A 25,252-nucleotide genomic window follows, 5' to 3' on the forward strand; every position below is an offset into this window, starting at 1 on the left:
AAAGTTCCAGAAGAGGAACAACACAAATTCGTACTCGTGCATATGGGGGCAGAGCTGAACGCCGCACTAAAAATACTTGTTAGCCCAAAGACGCCTGACTCGCTGAAATACAATGAAATAAAAACCGTGTTAATTCGCCATTTTGATGGCTCACGGAACAAGTATGCTGAAAGTATCAAATTTAGACAAAGTAAGCAAGAAAAAGGCGAATCGATTGCCGAGTACGCACTTCGTTTAAAAAAGGGCGCTGCATATTGTGAATATGGCGACTTTTTGGATAGGATGTTAACAGAGCAGTTACTATATGGCGTGGAGTCACGCTATATTTGCAATGAGGTTATAAGTAAACATGTAAGGAAGGCTAAGTTCGGGTGTAACGAAACATTACATACTCAGTTGAGAGCTGTGGAGACAAAGTAAGGGAAATCACCATATTGTAAAAGGAACCTAGGGTAACCCTGGAATGTGTTTGTATGACATGTGTATCAAATGGAAGGTATTAAAGAGTATTTTAAGAGGAAGTGGGCCATAGATCTATAGATGGACGCTATTTAGGGATATCGCCATAAAGGTGGACCAGGCCTGACTCGAGAATTTGTTTGTACGATATGGGTATCAAATGAAATGTGTTAATGATAATTTTAAAAGGGAGTGGGCCTAAGTTCTATAGGTGGACGTCTTTTCGAGATATCGCCATAAAGGTGGACCAGGGGTGACTCTAGAATTTATTTTGTACGATATGGGTATCAAATGAAAGGTATTAATGAGTATTTTAAAAGAGCGTGGGTCTAAGTTCTATAGATGTACGCCTTTTCGAGATATCGCCATAAAGATGGACCAGGGGTGACTCTAGAATTTGTTTGTACGGTATGAGTATCAAATGAAAGGCGTTAATGAGTATTTTAAGAGGGCGTGGGCCTTAGTTCTATATGTGGACGCCTTTTCGAGATATCGCCATAAACGTGGACCAGGGGTGACTATAGAATTTGTTGGTACTATATGGGTATCAAATGAAAGGTGTTAATGAGTATTTTAAAAGGGAGTGGGCCTAAGTTCTATAGGTGGACGCATTTCGGAATATCGTTATAAAAGTGGACCTGGGTTGACTCTAGAATGCGTTTGTACAATATGGGTATCAAATGAAAGGTGTTAATGAGTATTTTAAAAGGGTGTGGGCCTTAGTTCTATAGGTGGACACCTTTTCGAGATATTGCCATAAAGGTGGACCAGGGGTTACTCTAGAATTTGTTTGTACGATATGGGTATCAAATGAAAGGTGTTAATGAGTATTTTAAAAGGGCGTGGGTCTTAGTTCTATAGGTGGACGCCTTTTCGAGATATCTCCATAAAGGTAGACCAGGGTGACTCTAGAATTTGTTTGTACGATATGGGTATCAAATGAAAGGTGTTAATGAGTATTTTAAAAGGGAGTGGGCCTTAGATCTATAGGTGGATGCCCTTTCGAGATATCGCCATAAAGGTGGGCCAGGGGTGACTCTAGAATTTTTGTGTACGATATGGGTGTCAAATGAAAGGTGTTAATGAGTATTTTAAAAGGGTGTGGGCCTTAGTTCTATAGGTGGACGCCTTTTCGAGATATTGCCATAAAGGTGGACCAGGGGTGACTCTACAATTTGTTTGTGCGATATGGGTATCAAATGAAAGGTGTTAATGAGTATTTTAAAAGGGCGTGGGCCTTAGTTCTATAGGTGGACGCCTTTTCGAGATATCGACATAAAGGTGGACCAGGGGTGACTCTAGAATTTGTTTATACGATATGGGTATCAAATGATAGGTGTTAATGAGTATTTTAAAAGGGAGTGGGCCTTAGTTCTATAGGTGGATGCCTTTTCGAGATATCGCCATAAAGGTGGGCCAGGGGTGACTAGAATGTTTTTGTACGATATGGGTATCAAATGAAAGGTGTTAATGAGTATTTTAAAAAGGCGTGGGCCTTAGTTCTATAGGTGGACGCCTTTTCGAGATATCGACATGAAGGTGGACCAGGGATGACTCTAGAATTTGTTTGTACGATATGGGTATCAAATGAAAGGTGTTAATGAGTATTTTAAAAAGGAGTGGGCCTTAGTTCTATATGTGGACGCCTTTTCGAGATATCGCCATAAACGTGCACCAGGGGTGACTCTAGAATGTGTCTGTACGATATGGGTATCAAATTAAAGGTATTAATGAGGGTTTTAAAAGGGAGTGGCCCTTAGTTGTATATGTGAAGGCGTTTTCGAGATATCTACCTAAATGTAGACCAGGGTGATCCAGAACATCATCTGTCGGGTACCGCTAATTTATTTATATATGTAATACCACGTACAGTATTCCTTCCAAGATTCCAAGGGCTTTTGATTTCGCCCTGCAAAACTTTTTTATTTTCTTCTACTTAATATGGTAGGTGTCACACCCATTTTACCAATTTTTTTTCTAAAGTTATATTTTGCGTCAATAGACAAATAAAATTACCTTGTTTCATTGCTTTTTTTGTATTTGGTATATAATTATGGCATTTTTTTCATTTTTCGTAATTTTCGATATCGAAAAAGTGGGCGTGGTCATAGTCGGATTTCGGCCATTTTTTACACCAATAGAAAGTGAGTTCAACTGAGTTTAGTAAAGATATATCGATTTTTGCTCAAGTTATCGTGTTAACGGCCGAGCGGAAGGACAGACGACGGGCTGTGTATAAAAACTGAGCGTGGCTTCAACCGATTTCGCCCTTTTTCACAGAAAACAGTTATCGTCCTAGGAGCTAAGCCTCTACCAAATTTCACAAGGATTGGTTAATTTTTGTTCGACTTATGGCATTAAAAGCATCCTAGACAAATTAAATGAAAAAGGGCGGAGCCACGCCCATTTTGAAATTTTCTTTTATTTTTGTATTTTGTTGCACCATATCATTACTGGAGTTGAATGTTGGCATAATTTACTTATATGCTGTAAAGATATTAACTTTTCTTTTAAAATTTGAATTTTAAAAAAAAAATTTTTAAAAGTGGGCGTGGTCGTTCTTCGATTTTGCTAATTTTTATTAAGCAGACATAAAGTAATAAGAGTAACGTTCCTGCCAAATTTCATCATGATATCTTCAACGACTGCCAAATTACAGCTTGCAAAACTTCTAAATTACCTTCATTTAAAAGTGGGAGGTGCCACGCCCATTGTCCAAAATTTTACTAGTTTTCTATTCTGCGTCATAAGCTCAACTCACCTACCAAGTTTCATCGCTTAATGCGTATTTGGTAATGAATTATCGCACTTTTTCGATATCGAAAAAGTGGGCGTGGTTATTGTGCGATATCGTCCATTTTAAATAGCGATCTGAGATGAGTGCCCAGGAACCTACATACCAAATTTCATTAAGATACCTCAAAATTTACTCAAGTTATCGTGTTAACGGACAGACGGACGGACGGACGGACGGACATGGCTCAATTGAATTTTTTTTCGATTCTGATGATTTTGATATATGGAAGTCTATATCTATCTCGATTCCTTTATACCTGTACAACCAACCGTTATGCAATCAAAGTTAATATACTCTGTGAGCTCTGCTCAACTGAGTATAAAAACCAAATAATTTTACTGAGGCATAAGAAATTGCGCACACAATCGAACTAACACAAAGTGCAACAACAGATCTGAAGTGTACAGAGTGGGAACAACCAAGTGAACCAACGTTTAAACTGGGATACGAGCCAGTCAAAACAAAAAGAAATGCAAATGCTGAAAAGTTGACCAAGAAGCCAAAAGAAAAATCCGCAAATTGTTACGGATGTGGGGGCCAACACAGCAGAAAAGACTGCAAATTCAGTAGCTCCAAATGTTTTTCGTGTGGAAAATTGGACCACATTGCAAAAGTGTGCAAGGCAAAACTAGATCAGATTTCAGAGGATGAGCTCGAACCAGTTCAGCAGCTGAACAGCATTAATGTATGTAAAGCAGTAGACAGAAAAATGCTTCACGTAAATATCGATGGAAAGCAAATACAGATGGAGCTTGATACGTGTGCCCCATGCGCCATTATTAATTATAAAACTCTTCGCACTATAAAACCGAATTTTAGATTATTAAAAACAGACAGACGATTTACAAGCTACACGGGGCATAGAGTGAACTGCATGGGTAGGGTTGTAGTAACCGCATCAATGGGGAGGACTAAGCGGCGCCTGAATCTGTATGTTGTCCAAGAAGATTTCGATACACTTTGCGGCAGAGAATGGATCTCACAATTCGCACGTGAAATTAACTTTTCGGAGCTATTTTCGTCAGCCAGGCAAATTAACTCCATAAGTTCAAACGCGCCAAAACTTTCAGAAAAGTTACGAAGAAGTCTTTGACACGACGTAGTTGAGAGGGCCGCCTGCAAAAGTGAAGCTGAAGGCGGGAGCCACACCAGTGTTCGCACGAGCACGCGAAATACCAATGGCATTGAGAGAGGCTTATGCCAAGGAAATAGATCGCAAAATCCAGTGTAGCTTTTACGTGAGAGTAGAGCATTCGGAATGGGGTTCAGCAACACATGTAGTCGCGAAAAAAAATGGAGATATTCGCATCACTGGCAATTACAAGCCAACGGTTAATCCAAGAATGATTATTGACGAACATCCGATTCCTAAAGCGGAAGACTTGTTCAATAAAATGAAAAAAGCGGCGATATTTTGTCACTTGGATATAACCGACGCATATACACACCTTACGATCGACGATGATTTCGCACATGTTTTGACATTAAACATAGCTACACACGGGCTAGTACGACCGACCCGTGCGGTATATGGGGCAGCAAATATTCCAGCTATTTGGCAAAGAAAATGGAGACGCTCCTGCAAGGAGTGCCAAACGTATTAAATTTCTTTGATGACATCTTGGTGTTCGCGGAAAATTTTGAAGAGCTGCTGAGGGTTTTGGCGACAACGCTAAATCGCATCAAATGCAATGGTCTACGCTTAAATAAGTCAAAGTGTGTTTTTGCTACTCCATCGGTGGAGTTTTTAGGACATCGCATCGACGCACAGGGGGTGCATAAATCTGACAAACACATTGAAGCTGTACTGAATAGCCCCAAACCAACGAATGTGGAGGAGCTACAGCTGTTTTTAGGAAAAGCTACTTACTATAGTGCATTTATCCCAGACCTGGCGACGAGAGCGCGACCATTGCGCGATATGCTGAAAAGCGAAAAATTTCACTGGTCCAAAGAGGCAAATTCAGCCTTTGAGTATCTAAAACAGGCGCTGGTTTCTCCACAAGTCTTGATACTCTACAACCCGGCACTACCGGTTCTACTAGCGACGGACGCGAGTCAAACAGGGTTGGGAGCGGTGCTATCACATCGCTTAGAGAATGGAACTGAACGACCCATTGCATACGCAAGTCGAACACTGAATACTGCAGAACAGCGATACCCACAGATGGACAAAGAGGCACTGGCAATAGTATGGGCAGTTCAGAAATTTTTCAAATATTTGTACGCGCGTCATTTCACGCTAATCACAGATCATAAACCGCTGTCACAAATTTTACAACCAGACAAGTCTCTACCAGTACTTTGCATTAGCAGAATGGCTAATTATGCAGACTTTCTGAGTAGATTTGATTTCGAAGTGGTGTATAAAAATTCAAAGGCAAACGCTAACGCCGACTATCTTTCACGGGCCCACCCTCTACGACAGCAACCAGTACAGGTGGGACATGTGCGGCAGGCATTTACGGATAATCCAGACGAATACGACGAGTTCGACAACTTTGTTATTCGCCAAATCAACCAATTACCATTAAGATCCGACAAAATTGCAAACGAATCCAGAAAAGACGAGCGACTGGGTAAAATAATTAAACTGCTGGAAACATGTCAATGCTTGAAGAGAACAGGATACAAGTCCCCAGAAGTGAGTTACAAACTATCGTCAGGATGTTTGATGTTCGAGCATCGCGTCGTCATTCCACCAAAGTACAGAGCCAAACTGCTTGACAATATATACACATCACACCTAGGGATTGTCAAGATGAAAGGAATCGCCCGCTCATTCATATACTGGCCGGGCATTGACAATGATATCGAGAACATGGCGAACAAATGCGAATCATGTGCAAAACAGGCAAACAAACCCGGGAAAAGTGGCGATCATCATTGGGAGTATCCCAAGGGACCGTGGGAACGCATTCATATTGACTATGCGGAGCCGTTCGAAGGAGCAATGCTACTGATAATCTCGGATGCGTATAGCAAGTGGTTAGAGGTGAAAATCACTAAATCAATTACGGCGGCCGCGACAATTACTTTGCTGGACGACGTATTTGCGGCTTATGGCGTTCCTCAAACGGTTGTATCTGATAATGGAACAAATTTCACGTCCGCGGAATTTAACAACTTCCTGACTACAGTCGGTGTTAAATATCACAAATACTCAGCACCGTATCACCCGGCAGCTAACGGACAAGCAGAGCGAAGCGTACAGATGGCCAAGAACGCATTGAAAGCAATGGGTACCACGAATAGTTCTTTGCAGGAAAACATAAACGAATTCTTGAGACAGTACAAAAATTCACCACATTCGACAACAGGCACCTCGCCAGCACTATTGTTTATGGGGCGGCAGCTACGAACACGATTGGACTTGATTCGACCAGAGTAAATCTCGAGGAAAGTAGAGGAAAAACAATACATGCATCTCAAGAAAAAGGGAAGAGAGTTCAAGGTAAATCAAAACGTATACTTCCTGTCGGGTAACCCGCGAATTTTTAAGTGGCTCAAAGGAACAATACACGCCCGTCTAGGGGATCTTCACTATCAAATACAATTCAATGGGAAAATGATAAAAAGACATGTAGACCAAATACGGAAGTCACACGCGGGGCCCGATAAAGCAACACCGCCGGCAGCCCCTCGGCGGTCGACCAGACAAAGGAAACAGAGAGTTCCATTCTCACCTTAACTTCTGCAGAGGAAGGAAAAATGTTAGGTAACGCCACACACTGAATTAATTTACTATCATTTTGGCAACTCTGTTTTTGCCTATTCTTTTTTGTTCTTTTTTATTCTTCAGTATTAACTCAACACATTTTATATTGAGATGTTCATATTCACTCATATTAAATAAACTAAGTAAATATACATATACAAAACCCTTATTTGGGGATCTCCTGGATCAAGCTGTCTTATAAGATCACGTTCTCTCGCTAAGTTTGCGGTCTCCGCCGGGAAGTGGTCCGAATTTCGGGAATTCTCCCGGCGGGAATGAAACGTGCCGAGGCGGATTCAATGACCTTGCGGAAGGCACGCTCCCTTTGGCGGGCATCAGTCGGGATAGGGAGGGCAGCAAAGAGGTTGTCTGTAAAATATTTATATTCGTCCCACTTTCCTTTTTTGAAGTTTATAAAAGTGGGTTTTTCTGTGACGATGAAGTCGGCGGTACGCGCGAGCGAAATAAGTATAGGCAGGTGGTCGGATGCCAATGTTACCATCGGCTGCCAGTTGACGCAGTTTACGAGTTCTGCGCTCACGATTGAGATATCTGGCGAGCTGTGACAGCTTCCTACCATACGTGTGGGGGCGTCTCCGTTTATTGTGCAGAACGTCGTTTCTTCTGTTTGATCCGCCAACATCTCACCCCTACTGTCCGCCCGCAAGTTTGAATGCCATAGATCATGATGGGCATTGAAATCGCCTAAGATAATGCGATTGTTGCCAGTGAGTAAGGCCCTAATATTAGGGCGGTATCCACTGGGGCAACAGGTGGCAGGAGGGATGTAGATGTTGATGATTTCTAGGTTTGCATCGCCTGACCGGACAGATAGGCCTTGTCGTTCTAAGACATTGTCCCTGCGGTCGATGCCAGGATTAAATATATAATATTGCACAGAGTGGTGTATGATAAACGCGAGGCCGCCTCCATTTCCGCTCTCGCGGTCTTTCCTGTGGACATTATACCCATAGCAGGTCTGCAATGCAGATCTTGCTGTGAGTTTAGTCTAGTCTTGAGTTAGCGACAACTAATGAGAGTCACATTCAATCCTAAATTGGTTACATTCTGCCAAGACGTACGCGAATTTGAGAATCTCGGTTACAATGTACCCTCAGAGTTGCGTTCATCTGCAATGCATGCTTCAAAATTTATGAGTTATGCACGTCGCCTACAACAAATTTCAACATTTCACAACACAATTGGTGATCGTATGATTCCATGTCAAAGGCCAATTATGCTAAAAAATGCAGTAGAAATTTAGGTATGATTATTCAAAGGTTTTTATGTCACGTTGTTATCATACTATCATACCAATGATATCATATCATATCATATGATATTATTTATTTATTTATTATTTAAAGTCGACGACAAACTTGAAATGGTCGACTGCATAATATAAAATATATATAAATATACAACTCAAAAGTTAAAATTTAAGATATATAGAGATTTCAACAATGTTATATTACAAACAAAGATATATTATTGAACATTACAGTACAATTTCAGAATATAATAATAAGAAATATGAGCAGAAATAAGATCTTATACCGAGATCTTATACTGGCGGAATGCATCAGATTCCGCTCAGCATGATTTCGGAATGCAGTGGATTTCAATCCTGCTGTTGGAATGCAACAAGATTCCAATCAGCATGCCATGGGAATCCGGCAGAGCTAAGAGTAGTGTAATGAGGATACGCCATAACAAGGCATAAAAAAATAACATGACTTGTGTTGTTGGAATGCACCGGATTCCAATCAGCTCGATGCCTGACCCATAATATTATACTGCCGGAATGCATACGATTCCGGTCATTGACTCATTTAATCATACCTTTAAATAAGATTTTTTAAAGAAACAGAATACCTGATAATACATTTTTACCACTGAAACTGATAAACGGATTTAAATCCATTAAAAATTTGCTCAAAAATGCGCCAGCGTTAATTTTACCACTTACAATTATTTTTAATATGTCTCTGGCTTCAGGCTATTTTGTGGAAGATTGGAAAATTACATGCATTACTCCTACTTTCAAAAGTGGAAATAAGAATAATGGTTGTAATTATCGTCCGATTTCAAAGCTATTGTGGACAGCTGCGTGTCGAAGCTTTTTGAGGTTATTGTAAAGGGGAAAATATATTTTGCAACAAAAAGTCTAATAACACCATTTCAGCATGGCTTTATTCCAAATCGGCCTAAAATTACTAATTTGACTGAATTTAGTGAATACTGCTTCGAGTCTTTCCAACTTGGTCTTCAAGTTGATTGCGTATACACTGACTTTTCCAAGGCTTTAGATAAAGTATCACACGTGGTGCTAATTAGTAAGCTTGAACACCTGGGATTTCATTCTGTTTTTTTTTAAATGGATAAAATGGTATCTATCTAATAGGAAATGTGTGGTCACTGTTGATAACACCAACTCACGACCTTTTATAGCGTGTTCAGGCGTTCCTCAAGGAAGCATTTTAGGCCTACTGCTGTTTGTGTTATTCATAAATGACATAAGCAGTTGCTTCTCTTTCGCTAAATACCTATTATATGCTGACGATCTAAAAATATATTCTAATATTCAAAATCGTGACGACATTAATAAGGTTCAGGCAGATATTGATAAACTGCAGGTCTGGTGTTTAAACTCTCACCTCTCCTTAAACATAAAAAAGTGCTTCAAAATAACGTACGCGAAGATACAAAATATTTTCCCTTCAACCTATATGATTGATGACTCTTTTTTAGATTCTTTAGAAGAAACTAAGGATCTTGGTATCATTTTTTACCTCTAACTTTTCTTTTAATAGCCACATAAGCTTTATTACCGCCAAAGCGTACTCACTTGTGGGCTTTATTAGGCGTAATTGTGCGAAATTTTCGGATCCTTATACTCTTAAATTACTTTTTACAGCCTTTGTTCGGTGAAACTTTGAACATGGTGCTATAATATGGAGACCATACCATATTTCCGCAATTAATAGAATTGAAAGAGTCCAAACAAAATTTCTTAGGTTCGGGCTACGCTTACTAAACTTCTCTGAGACGATGCTTACTTATTCGCGGTTACTTCTAATAAATTTGAAAACGCTGGAAACAAGGCGAGTCGTTCATTCATCATCTTTCTTTTTCAATATTATCAGTGGAGAGATTGTACATCTCTTCCCGCTCGGATTAATTTTAACATCCCGCGGAGGTCTCTGCGTATTGTTGTTCCCTTCTATGAGCAAATTCTTTGAACTGATTACGCTCGAAATGCTCCCATTGCTCGAGCTATCAATGAACTTAACAGGATCTCCAACTCTGTTTCGCTTGATTTCTCAATATCTAAGTACGAACTTATTAACATATTTAATACAGTTTTGTAATATATTGTTAAGTTTTTACGTTGTTTGATACACATAGCTTTTGGTCTGTAAGAAACTTGTATTTTATAGACTTGAATAAATAAATAAATAAATAAATCAAACTGTATGCTGCATAACTGTCGTTGTAGCAGTACTTCGCCCCATCACATAGGTGCGGTCACCCACAAATTCTCTTCAATATCCTCTAACGGTGTACGCCGGGCAATTATCGGCATAAACCCGTGTAGACTCATAATAAGAACGGCTGAGTTCTTATACGCCGGATATCTTCATAGTGCTTACGGATATGGGTCCTTATGTCCCTGGGAGGCGGAGGTCCTCAATCAGATGACTGTTGGGATGCCCAGGTTTCCGGGTGTTCAACACAAAAGTTTGTTCAGCATTTCGTTTCTCATCTTTATGGTGAGTACCCTCGCCTTGCTGCGTAAACGGCTTCTGGTGGCAGGTTACATAATAAGACTGCCTGTGGTAGTTCTATGCTATGCGCGTGTCTTTGTTTTCGTCTCAAGTGCTGCCAACGAGAGGCTTGAGTATTTTTTCACGGCTCAGAACGTTAAGTTCCACTGTTGCTGTATTCTCGCTAAAATGAAGGTTCTAATCTATTGTCACAACCAGTATTTTTGGGTATTGTACAGTCAGTAGCATAATTTAATTATCGTGGTATAGCCGACATTTGCCGCATCCACGTTGATAATATAGTCGACAAAGATTTGGGCAGTCACAGTGCCAAATTTCGAGGGATGAAAAATATGGAATACTAAGTAGATATTCATGAATTTTACAGCAAAACTCATCAATAGAAGGCCCAAACCTGTTGCCACTATAGTGCAGTTATCGGCGTAGGATACAATGGTAACTTTTTCTGGTGGTGAAGGGAGCTTCGATATATAGAAGTTAAACGAAAGTGGGGATCGGACACCATCCTGTTGCACCCCTTGTTTAATTCTCCTCTGTTTTGATGCTATGTTCCGGAAATGAACCTAAACCTGCTGACCACGCAGATAATTTGCAGCAGTTAGCCTCTTTAGACTGCGAGGAAGGGTAGACCCCTCTAAGTCTTGCAGTGACGTGGTAAGATTGATTATGTCGAAGGTTTTTAATACGTCTAGCGCTACGCGTTAAGCGCGGTGAAGGTGCAATTAAACTTTTGAGTCATGCTGATGTTTATATGTCGCAGATTTCCGCTGAAATAAGGGAGCAGAACAACTTCAAGTGCCGGGGACTTTAAGCATAGGCAGGACGATTCCGTCCAAGCCTTCTTGTTTTAGATGGTTTAGTAAGTTTAATAGCTTATATAACCTCTGTGGTGGTGTTGGTAATATGAGACACGCTATGTTTATGTTTATGTGCGTGTATGTTGCCTGTGGTATTGCCTGCAGAAAGCGCTCCTGTACTTCTTCGCATCCGATAGCGCTTTATCGCCAAAGGCGATGGATATTTTGTCATTGTGCTTAGTCGGATACGAAAGTGGCTTTAAGGTTTACCATTGCTTACCAACGCCGACAAGAGCGTTTCCATTATTAAGATTTGCTTCCCATTTCGCCCCCTTGTGTTTGTCCACAAACTGTCAGGTTTATGTCCTTATGATTATGACTTAGGGTCATCAGGGACTTGCTGTCTCACAACATCACGTTCGCTCACTAAAACTGCGGTCTGCATTCGAAATTTTTGTCGGATTTACAGAATTTTTCTATCGAACCAACGCAGATTCAATGACGCTGCAAAAAGCACGTTCTCCTTGACGGACATAAAGCTGTATTGGAATCGGGATTGCAATAGTATTTTGTAGTAAATTAAACGTATTTTTTAACAAAAGTTTCCACCCGCGCAAAAGCAAGACACAATCTCTGTCCGCCCTCTATTGGATTTTTAAATAAGTTCAATTAACAAGAGAGGAACTTATGTTCCGACCAATAACCCATGCAACTTAAGCATAGGAAGACTAGTTCGTAACTAGTATTCTGTGACAATCATATTTCATTTTCAGACTTGACTTAGAAAAAGCAGCCTAACAAATAGTCTGTTTAGCGTAAAGAATTCAAAACATTTTGATTTTACTTAAAGACAGAGAGGATATTGCGGTAAACCAGTTCTCTGGTAAAGAAAAGACAACTTACCAAAAATAAAATATATTCTTATATATCTATACCTCTGAATAAGCCTCTGTTTAATTCATATCAGACAACGTCAGCTCTGCTACCGTCCACCCGAAGAAGAGATACGTGATAAGTATTTCACACAACTACGACGATTTATAGAACGTCCCAGTAGTTTCCGTGGGCTCTCGAATAACAGCTCTGAGCTATTTAAATCTATGGTGGAAATAAATCGGCATTATCTCGGTCCACTTAACGAACGTGCTGAAGAGCTATTTCGCAAGCTAGAAGACTTCAAAAATATTTAGTTACCATGGGTCTCCTTGGGATGTGTTGGTATAGAGGAATTAAGCGGCATACATCTCAACGTAGCGGATGATTGGGATCGTGAGTTTAAAGCGTGCAAGAACTTTAGTCAAAAAATTGCACAAATCAAAAGTAAGCGTACTTCCTATATTCTCGCTTCATTAATAGCAAGAACAATATAATTTTTTACTTGCTTTTAGCTCTGAGGAGTCTATTGATTGCATAATTATAAACACTTCAACCTTGCGTTCGGAAATCGAATTGATTTGTCGCCGTTATTGGGAAGCCTTAACTAATAGTTTGCGCACTTCTATTGTGAATGATGCAGCGTTATACAAGAATTTCTACATAACTCTTTACAGTTTCTTAATAATGTACCCATGGATGAAACATCTATTACAGAGTCGAGTATGAAGTATGAAAAAATGATGTCCGAACTACCAAAGGTAAGTTTGTTAACATACTCGTAGTCTTTTCTAACATATCATCTTCCAATTACCCTTCTTTCCACAGGTAGACCAAACTTTGGATGCTGTTAAAGGTAAAGACACTTGCCTCGCTGGTTGGAGCAAGGAGCGTGTAACCGCTTTATCGAATATTCTTCTACAATGGGAAAGACTGCAGCCACTCATAGCAAATCACGCTGTTATACTTCAACGTCAAGTAGACATGATTAAAGATCAAGCTTATTCACAAATACAAAATTTACAAAATGAAGCTGGGAAATTCTTTCTGCGCTGGGAGTCTACTATCAGCGAACTTGAGAGTAATGAGAATGCCTCACTCGAACTATTCAAAGAACGCAAAGATCATTGGCACCAAATTCAAGAAAAGAAGACCCAGCTATTAGAAGAGTGTAACAAATTTAATATGTCCTTTCCTCAAGAAGTACTGGCACTCTTCAACGAAATCGAAGAAAAAATGCTCTCACAATCGCAACAATGGGAAGTATACGATAGTTATCTCACTGAGCTGAACACGATTACAAACGAAGAGTGGGCGATATATCGACGCCGTCCACATATGTTGAGTGAATTTATTACGAAATGAGAAAGCTCAGTGCATGCTTCCCTCGATTTACCTTCAAAGCGTATACGTCAAAGTGTTGAACGTCTGCAAAATGTTATGCCAATTCTTCAACAATTACAATCGGATACTTTGACAGAGCGTCACTGGACTCGAATTTTTATGTTTCTCAATAAGACCGACACCAAAACTCTTCATGAGCTACGGCTCAGTGATGTTTTGGACGATTGTACAGCACTGCAAGAGGCATCCACAGAAATTGCAAATCTTGTGAAACAAGCTGCCTCAGAGCAAATTGTACGCCAAGCTTTATTGGAATTGGATAATGGTCTGTCACAGTTAAACTCAAGTTGACAAGTCATAAAGATTCTGCAGGCAATTCAATATCTTTGATCAAAGACTATCAAGAGCTATTGAACAAAATTGGTGATAATCAATCTGTGTTACAATCAGCTAAAAATTCAGCAGCTTTTGAAGCATTCTCCGATCAAGCGGAGTTGTGGGAAAGCCGTTTGAATACATTGGATTCACTGCTCACTAGTTTGAGTCAGTCACAAAGACGGTAAGTGAAATTTTGTATTGACTTGAATTGGTAAGATATTGACTTAAATCAAAAGAGTTAAGCACAATAAAATGTACAGAGATTCAATATAGGATACATATCCCTTTGTAGGGGTTGTACCTTAACGATAGATTGAGGGCTTAGTAGCGGTCACTCAGCCACACAGTGCAGTTAAGGAGCCGACGTTTCTCCGCTTGTTGGTCAAAATATGTTAACTCTCTTGATCCAGTGTGTAAATCGGCTCGGGCATATTGCAAGAGTTGCTGCAAGGTCGTGCATTCATTGGTAGTATTTTAACGTAGCCTTCAGGAAACTGTGCCTCTTGGAAAAGTAGAGATGATATTAGCACCGCGCTGTTTTGGCAGCTAGTTTTTTTGTCCCCACGAATTTGGGCAGAGATTGAGATTGGGATATGCGCGTGCGGACGAAGAAATAGAGATGAGCAGAAAACGTGACTAGGCGGGAAAAAGATTCATCACACAGTACCTGACAGAATCGAAATTTGTTTAGAGCCTGTAAGCCGAACCGACCTAAACAACCGTGCAGTCGAGCGCTTGGCATGGCTTTATTAGGCAACGTAAGCAGTTCGAAGGCAGCTTCCTGCCAAGACCTTGGCTCAGAAGAGTATTACATTTCTCAGCCGGGTAAGGAAGATACTCCGAGCGAAAATAAGAAGCAGTATTCGTCTGAAAGAAAGAATCCCGTTTATAAGAAACGAAAGGAGGAGAGTAACCACCCTAGCTCTAGGACTGTAAGGCAAACTAGCCGCAATGATAGGACTTACTCCTCTATTTGGACCTCGTAATAGCGAGGAGATAGAGCTATATGCCTAAAAGGAATGACGCGGGCTGATAGTTAGTCATATACGCTAATGCCATAACTGCCTCGTGACTTTGATCTAACCAGCGCCGTGTCGGAGATACTAAGAATAGGTTAACATAAAAGTATTCCGTTCAAAGATACAGAACGTCAGTACACGTTCAACATGAGTGTAGAAACGGTTGTAACTTATTTTCCACAGTCCTATAATCTATGAGCCCCACAGCCACGGTATTATGCAGATATCCATTTTATCCTCTCGTAGCGGGCGATAAGATTTTCCGAGGCAATTCCTGCAGGCTGCAAATTAATCTGCGACACCGTCATCATCACCAAACAAGGTACGCTTTTTGATGCGACTCAGATAACGACGATTCCACTTCCCGAAATGGCACCACACGATTGAACTGCACCTAAGAGCTTGATGACATCGTCTACATGCTCCCGGTAATAATCTGGTACTTCATATGTCGAGGAAATGATTAAGGGTATGAGAAAATTTTTAGCTTGCCTGATAGAAAACCTTGCCATATTTCTCCTCTGCTCGAGTGTTTCCCGAGGCTCGTTGCATATTAAAATCACTTGGAACTTTTCTTTGGTTCTTATAATTGGAAAGCTGCCCGGTCGTGTATTGGGACATCTGGATTCTGCATCCTGAATCAATAGATGAGTTTCAGTTCATCATGGGCAAGAAAATACGCGCTCGAAGTTCGAAGGAATTATAGAAGTCTGGATGGTCTTCATGGAAAGGTTATCAAATGAGTTCCTGATCTGAGCTACCCTTAGCAGGTTAATTTCGCAAAAAACGGACTTTATACCTGCAGCTTCTGTGTATCTACCGACGTCGCGGAAATCATTAAGGGTGTGAGCAAATTTTTGGGTTGCCTGATGCCAAACCTTTCCATATTTCCCCTTTTGCTCGAGTGTTTCCTGGGACTCGTTGCACATTAAAAGCACTTACTTGGATCCTGCATCCTGAATCAATAGATGAGTTTCAGTTCATTATGGGCAAGCAAATGCGCGCCCAAAGCCTCCAAAGAATTATCGAAGCCTGGATGGTCTTCATCGAAAGGTCATCAAACAAGTTCTTGATCTTAGCTACTCTTATCAGGTTAATTTCGCAAAAAACGGACTTTATAACTGCAGCTTCTGCATATCTCCTCGCCATTGATGGATCGAACTGGAGATTGTTTCTACATAAGGAGCTCGACAACCATGTCGCCCATCAATGGAATTCCAAACAGCCAATACTTGCCTTGCGGCCTGGTGGTTACCTCTGACCACCTCGCTGTAGGTAGCTTTGCCGATGTTGAAACACTAATGGAAGGGCCCTCGATATGTTTACTGAAGTCTCTTTTCACTTTCCCTTTCCTGAGAGTGATTCCACTTCATCGGCTGGTGTGTTTTCGGTAGTTTTCTGTTATTCCAGCTTTTATACGGCTTGTTTGCAAAAGTAGTTTCAAACTTTTTGATGACTTTCCCGTACTTCACTCTGTCTTCGGAATTTCGGTCCGAATTTTTTTTGAAGCTCTGTTGCTGGGACGCTCTACCTCGCCTTACGTAGTCCGATCAAGAAGTATTTTCTATATGCATATTTTCATTTTAACAGCTGGGTGTATCTAGAGCCTGTGTTTGGAGTTGGTACATTAAGAAATGAGGAAGCACTTTTTCGTCGCATTGACAAGGACTTCCGTTACGTTATGCATCAAATTCAAGCTGACCCTCGGGTAATATCACTTATCAAAATTAACAACCCCACAACGATTGTTAGTTCACTGAAATCACAGTTAGCTCGTTGTCAAAACAATCTCATGCCCTACATTATGGTAAGCTAATATAATTTTCTGATTCAAATTCAATTCATCTCATACATATGTGTTTGTATACTTTCCGATGTATATTTTGCATAGGATAAAAGGAATTCCTTTCCACGCTTTTATTTTCTTGGTAATGACGATTTGCTGGAGATATTGAGGCAAGCAACGAAGGATGCGGAAATTATACAAAAACATATCAAAAAGCTTTTCCCAGACTGTCAGAGCCTCGGTATAGTAAAGTCATTGAATGGAGATTTAATTGTGTACACCAAACAATCAGTGCAAAGTGCAGAAGGAGATGTTTTACAGTTGCAACAAGCCGTACCGATGAAAGGCTCTATTGAGGTTGGTGGTAAAAAAACGAGTCTTTAGTATTTTGGCAACAAGTAAAAGTAGTCAAACAATTTAGATGCTTTCAAAAGAATATCTTTGCTGTAACATAAGCCATTGGTTTTAAATGAATTTGTATTTGTATACCCAGTAGTGCTTTTAATGGTATACACATATGAATTTAGCCCAAATATAGACTTTTTTCTTTCAGAATGCTTAAGGACGAAGAATAAGCTGATTGAAGCAAGTCCGTCTGGCCGCATGCGCTTCGAAACTCCGTGTTGTGCATCGAAAATGGCCTACGGGATGGGAATATGAATTGGCCCATATAAGGTCCACACAGATCAAAAGCTGATCTTTTTGTGTTTATTTTCTGCTCGCTTCTACGTCGCGCTGTTCAAAGCTTTTTTGTGTATGCCTGGGATGAATTATCTGTTCAAAAAATCGTAAGTATAATGATAGTCTGTTTGGGCCACTGACGAACAGAACTTATTTTCTACACTGAGGAAATTAATTGGAATGTAAAGTGCAGCTGTATTTTCCATGAATGCCAAATCTGGCTCATTCAGACTTACTTAACTCGTTCGATGTTATCGGGATCGCCAGCTTAACCATATATACGTTCAGCAGGCTGGATAGGCACAAAGTTCTATGAAGACCCCTGCCTGATATCCAAGCCTAAAGGTTACTCACTGGAGGAAAATACAGGCCTGCCAAAACACCGCTAGGGGCGGTCTCCTAAGAACCCCCAGTACTCCCCAGTAGAGAGAGAACTTAAATGCTGAACAAACAGTTTCTGTTGAATACCCAGAAACTTGGGCTTACCAACAAAAAATCTGATTTAAGCCCCTCCCAGGGGCTTAAATTGTCATCTACGCAAGCATTGTGAGAACACAGTCGTATGAAGTAAAAAACACAGGGACGGAAACTGTTATTCCTTTTATAATATAATTCCTTGCAGAACTATTAATTTTGGACTTTTAATATATTTGGATCAAGATAAAAATTCTTTTCGAATTTGTATTACCTGAGTCCGATAGAACTAGTTACACTCGGACTTTTAAAAATAAAAGTCCGGAAATAAAAGTTAAATTCAGACTTTTATTTTTTAAGACCAAAATAAAAGTCCGGCTTGATAACGAAGAAACGGCTTATCCGAAATAAAAAAATTCATCGACGGAAAATAATAATTTTTTTTAGAAGTCGAAAAAGTTCGGGTCTAAAAATTATCCTAGGTGAAAATGTTTGAGTTCTCAGGTATACCTATAGCAATATCATGTCGATGCATCCCTCTTATACTCAGTTGAGCAGAGCTCACAAGTATATTAACATTGATTGGATAACGGTTGGTTGTACAGGGATAAAGGAATCGAGATAGATATAGACTTTCATATATCAAAATCATCAGTATCGAAAAAAAATTTGATTGAGCCCTGTCCGTCCGTCCGTCCGTTAACACGATAACTTGAGTCAATTTTAAGGTATCTTGATGAAATTTGGTATGTAGGTTCCTGTGTACTCATCTCAGATCGCTATTTAAAATGAACGATATCGGACTATAACCACGCCCACTTTTTCGATATCGAAAATTTCGAAAAACCGAAAAAGTGCGATAATTCATTTCCAAAGACGGATGGAACTTGGTAGGTGGGTTAACCTTATGATGCAGAATAGAAAAATAGTAAAATATTGGACAATGGGCATGACACCACTTTTAAAAGAAGGTAATTTAAAAGTTTTGCAAGCTGTAATTTGGCAGTCTTTGAAGATATCATGCTGAAATTTGGCAGGAGATTTACCCCTATTACTACATGTATGCTTAATAAAAATTAGTTAAATCGGAGAAGGACCATGCCCACTTTTAGAAAAAAAATTTTTCAAGTCAAATTTTAACAAAAAATTTTATATCTTTACAGCATATAAGTAAATTATATCAACATTCAACTCCAGTAACGATATGGTGCAACAAAATACAAAAATAAAAGAAAATTTCAAAATGGTCGTGGCTCCGCCCTTTTTCATTTAATTTGTGTAGAATACTTTTTTTTTGGTAGGGGCTTAGATTCTAGGACGATAACTGTTTTCTGTGTAAAAGGGGAAATCGGTTGAAGCCGCGCCCAGTTTTTATACACAGTCGACCGCCTGTCCTTCTGCTCGGCCGTTAACACGATAACTTGAGCAAAAATCGATATATCTTTACTAAACTCAGTTCACTTACTTATCTGATCTCACTTTGTATTGGTATAAAAAATGGCCGAAATCCGACTATGACCACGCCCACTTTTTCGATATCGACAATTACGAAAAATTAAAAAAATGCCATAATTCTATACCAAATACGAAAAAAGGGATGCAACATGGTAATTGGATTGGTTTATTGACGCAAAATTAACTTCAGAAAAAAACTTTGTAAAAGGGTGTGATACCTACCATATTAAGTAGTGTTACGCTAGCCTTAAGATACATAGATACATATGCCACCGGCAACCGTACGTGTTCTTGCGTTACACCATTATCGACAAAATGTATCTCGACCAGGTATCTGCGCGTGTTGCGCAACATTAGTGGAAGGAGGCCTACATGTACAGTTATGAATGTGTGCGAAATGCAACTGCACATGCGTGGGTGTGAATTGAGTGAAAGTGGTAGGAAATTCCGTTTAGATACGAATCGGGGTATGCGCACGATCGAGCTGAAGCTCAGAAAATCATTGCAAAAGTTGGATTTAAAGTGCGTGGGCGTGCCTCGGAAAAGCTAAAGTAAAGTATAGTGCCGGTCAAGTGGAAAAAAAACCTCATTTTTTTAATAAAACAAAAAAAAAATCCCGTAATTTTCACAAAACGGTTTCAATTCCGTTCAAGCGGCACAATTGTAAATACAAGCCAACCAACAACGAAAAGGAAATTTCGTTGGACACCCTGCCACCGGTAAGTACTAAGGTACAGGTTATTTAATTAAATTCCGTTTTGTGTCTTTTGCTGAAAATTTAGATTGTTGAGTATTTCATTCTTTTTCCGAAAAGAAGAAAAAAAAAAAGATTCACGTTTGAAACTAAAACTTAGTAAAATTTAAATGCACAGCATTTTTCCAATTTTTAGTTACCTCTTTTTGTACTCGTAAACTGAGCGAAGGTTCCCTTTTCCATAAATGAAAAATCGAGTAAATAGCCCGGCCAAATGACGCAAAAGAATTTTTTTTTGCAGATAGTTGAACTTTAGCAATATTATTTTTCGCCACGGTAAAATTATATAAATTATTCCCTCAGTTGACATAAATTAAAATTTAGCTAATTTTTCTTCAACTTAAACCTAATCTAAAGATTTTTTTTGCATTAAACATAAGTGGAAGATAGAAAAATCTCTTTAAAATGCAGGCTAAAATTTAATAAAAAAATTAAATGAATAGAAAAATAAATAGGTAGAAAAAAAAATTTTAATTTTTGGAAATTAGAAATTAGTTGAAATAAAATTGGTGTAAAATGAAAAAAAAAAAAATTAAATAAACCCAAGAAAAAAAAAATAAAAAAAAACAATTTTTGTTAATCCGAATTTGTTTTGAGTTTGAATTTTTGAGTAGCAGAAGTTAATTTAAGTTAAAGTAAAAAATCCGAATTAAATTAATGGAGTTTTCTTTTCTGGAAATGGTGTCGCCCTGTTGATTTTTCCCAGCTCCCCTGTGAGTTTGTTTGTTCTTTTCAAAAAATATTTTCCACCGAATAAGATAAGGGGCCCATTAACTACGAAGAAGAGCCATTTTTGCATCGCGGCAGGTGACTTGATCAAAAGGTAGACTTTAAGAGGGCAACATGAGGGCAACATTTTTTTACAGAAAAGAAAACGCTATAAAATTAACTTGAAATTAGTTAAAGGGACAAAAGATAATTGATTTGGAAAAAAAATTGAAGTTGAAATGAGATTAGTAGGTGAAAACAGAAAGAAAGAACTTTTTCTTTGGTTTGCTTTATTGCATGCATATATGTATGTATGTATGTCCATACTTACTGCATTATGTGCCAATTGGGATTGGAAAGATGGGGTATGGCTGGGCATACATACATGGGTGCAGGAAGCAATAAAGGAAACAACGAGACATGCTATTCAGCCTGTATACAATTTTTCGTTTTTTTGTGTTTCTTTTATAGATTTTGGGGCAGGACGTAGGAAGGGGCTAAGGCACATACTTACCCGCATTTACAAACATTTTTTAAAGGGAGCGATTGGAAATTTGGAAACACATTTGTTCCAACGATATAGGTAGCGCACTGGATTGCCGTGGAATGTCATAGAGAGCAGGGAAAGAGAGGAACGAGAGAGAAACTTCCAGGCTAGAGCGTGATCGTGGCATGCAAGCGAAAGCCAGCGTCAACGCCAATGCCAACATTCAAGAGCGGAACCAGCCAACGTCAGTAGCAGCGAACACCAGTCAAAGTCAGCAGCAGCGACAGCATCGCCACCGTCAGCAACGCCGACAGCAACACCAGCGACGTCACCACCACTAAAGCCCAAGGAGGGCCGAGGGATTTTTTATTTTTGCCTCATAATCATTTGTTAATTTCGAAATTCTTTAAGTATCACTATCTTTTTTATTTTTGTAAATATTTTTGTTGTTATAACAATTTTTGTTGTTGTCGATACGAACCCGCGATCTTGTAAATATTTTTTTTGCTAGGGACACGTGGCTTGCACATTTCCCGTCCTTTTTTTTTTCTTGTCGGTCACACGTAAGCACATTTTGTTGGCTTCTAAGTTAGCCTTCGGGCTTTAATTTTTTTTTGATATTTTTTCTTTGTAATTTTTTTATACTCAGTTGAGCAGAGCTCACAGAGTATATTAACTTTGATTGCATAACGGTTGGTTGTACAGGTATAAAGGAATCGAGATAGATATAGACTTCCATATATCAAAATCATCAGTATCGAAAAAAAATTCGATTGAGCCATGTCCGTCCGTCCGTCCGTCTGTCCGTTAACACGATAACTTGAGTAAATTTTGAGGTATCTTGATGAAATTTGGTACGTAGGTTGCTGGACACTCATCTCAGATCGCTATTTAAAATGAACGATATCGGACAATAACCACGCCCACCTTTTCGATATCGAAAATTTCGAAAAATCGAAAAAGTGCGATAATTCATTACCAAATACGCATTAAGCGATGAAACTTGGTAGCTGAGTTGAGCTTATGACGCAGAATAGAAAACTAGTAAAATTTTGGACAATGGGCGTGGCACCGCCCACTTTTAAAGGAAGGTAATTTAGAAGTTTTGCAAGCTGTAATTTGGCAGTCGTTGAAGATATCATTATGAAATTTGGCAGGAACGTTACTCTTATTACTTTATGTCTGCTTAATAAAAATTAGCAAAATCGGAGAACGACCACGCCTACTTTTTAAAAAAAAATTTTTTAAATTCAAATTTTAAAAGAAAAGTTAATATCTTTACAGCATATAAGTAAATTATGCCAACATTCAACTCCAGTAATGATATGGTACAACAAAATACAAAAATAAACGAAAATTTCAAAATGGGCGTGGCTCCGCGCTTTTTCATTTAATTTGTCTAGGATGCTTGTAATGCCATAAGTCGAACAAAAATTAACCAATCCTTGTGAAATTTGTTAGAGGCTTAGCTTCTAGGACGATAACTGTTTTCTGTGAAAAAGGGCGAAATCGGTTGAAGCCACGCCCAGTTTTTATACACAGCCGACGGTCTGTCCTTCCGCTCGGCCGTTAACACGATAACTTGAGCAAAAATCGATATATCTTTACTAAACTCAGTTCACGTACTTACCTGAACTCACTTTCTATTGGTGTAAAAAATGGCCGAAATCCGACTATGACCACGCCCACTTTTTCGATATCGAAAATTACGAAAAATGAAAAAAATTACATAATTATATACCAAATACGAAAAAATGGATGAAACATGGTAATTGTATTGGTCTATTGACGCAAAATATAACTTTAGAAAAAAACTTGGTAAAATGGGTGTGACACCTACCATATTAAGTAAAAGAAAATGAAAAAGTTTTGCAGGGCGAAATCAAAAGCCCTTTAAATCTTGGAAGGAATAATGTTCGTGGTATTACATATATAAATAAATTAGCGGTACCCGACAGATGATGTTCTGGATCACCCTGGTCCACATTTTGGTAGATATCTCGAAAACGCCTTCACATATACAACTAAGGGCCACTCCCTTCTAAAAACCTCATTAATACCTTTAATTTGATACACATATCGTACAAACACATTCTAGAGTCACCCCTGGTCCACGTATATGGCGATATCTCGAAAAGGCGTTCACATATAGAACTAAGGTCCACTCCTTTTTAAAATACTCATTAACACCTTTCATTTGATATCCATATCGTACAAAAAAATTCTAGAGTCACCCCTGGTCCACCTTTATGTCGATATCTCGAAAAGGCATCCACCTATAGAACTAAGGCCCACTCCCTTTTAAAATACTCATTAACACCTTTCATTTGATATCCATATCGTACAAAAAAATTGTAGAGTCACCCCTGGTCCACCTTTATGGCGATATCTCGAAAAGGCGTCCACCTATAGAACTAAGGCCCACACCCTTTTAAAATACTCATAAACACCTTTCATTTGATACCCATATCGTACACAAAAGTTCTAGAGTCACCCCTGGCCCACCTTTATGGCGATATCTCGAAAAGGCATCCACCTATAGAACTAATGCCCACTCCCTTTTAAAATACTCATTAACACCTTTCATTTGATACCCATATCGTACAAACAAATTCTAGAGTCACCCCTGGTCTAGCTTTATGGAGATATCTCGAAAAGGCGTCCACCTATAGAACTAAGGCCCACTCCCTTTTAAAATACTCATTAACACCTTTCATTTGATATCCATATCGTACAAAAAAATTCTAGAGTCACCCCTGGTCCACCTTTATGGCGATATCTCGAAAAGGCATCCACCTATAGAATTAAGGCCCACTCCCTTTTAAAATACTCATTAACACCTTTCATTTGATACCCATATCGTACAAACAAATTCTAGAGTCACCCCTGGTCTAGCTTTATGGAGATATCTCGAAAAGGCGTCCACCTATAGAACTAAGGCCCACACCCTTTTAAAATACTCATAAACACCTTTCATTTGATACCCATATCGTACACAAAAGTTCTAGAGTCACCCCTGGCCCACCTTTATGGCGATATCTCGAAAAGGCATCCACCTATAGAACTAAGGCCCACTCCCTTTTAAAATACTCATTAACACCTTTCATTTGATACCCATATCGTACAAACAAATTCTAGAGTCACCCCTGGTCTAGCTTTATGGAGATATCTCGAAAAGGCGTCCACCTATAGAACTAAGACCCACACCCTTTTAAAATACTCATTAACACCTTTCATTTGATACCCATATTGTACAAACGCATTCTAGAGTCACCCCTGGTCCACGTTTATGGCGATATCCCGAAAAGGCGTCCACCCATAGAACAAAGGCCCACGCTCTTTTAAAATACTCATTAATACCTTTTATTTGATACCCATATCGTACAAAATAAATTCTAGAGTCACCCCTGGTCCACCTTTATGGCGATATCTCGAAAAGACGTCCACCTATAGAACTTAGGCCCACTCCCTTTTAAAATTATCATTAACACATTTCATTTGATACCCATATCGTACAAACAAATTCTCGAGTCAGGCCTGGTCCACCTTTATGGCGATATCCCTAAATGGCGTCCATCTATAGATCTATGGCCCACTTCCTCTTAAAATACTCTTTAATACCTTCCATTTGATACACATGTCATACAAACACATTCCAGGGTTACCCTAGGCTCCTTTTACAACATGGTGATTTCCCTTACTTTGTCTCCACAGATCTCAACTGAGTATGTAATGTTCGGTTACACCCGAACTTAGCCTTCCTTACTTGTTTCCTTTACACACAAATTTCTTTG

At 39.2% G+C, this 25,252-nt stretch overlaps 1 long non-coding RNA gene across 1 annotated transcript in view; it reads right to left on the reverse strand.

Moving 5' to 3' along the window:
• The window catches only part of LOC137240609 (uncharacterized), a 518,840-nt gene that overhangs the window by 340,314 nt on the left and 153,274 nt on the right, over positions 1–25,252 (reverse strand). The window lies entirely within an intron of this gene.

Source organism: Eurosta solidaginis, chromosome 2 (assembly GCF_040869045.1).
Source record: "Eurosta solidaginis isolate ZX-2024a chromosome 2, ASM4086904v1, whole genome shotgun sequence".
Classification (NCBI taxonomy): Eukaryota; Metazoa; Arthropoda; class Insecta; order Diptera; family Tephritidae; genus Eurosta; species Eurosta solidaginis.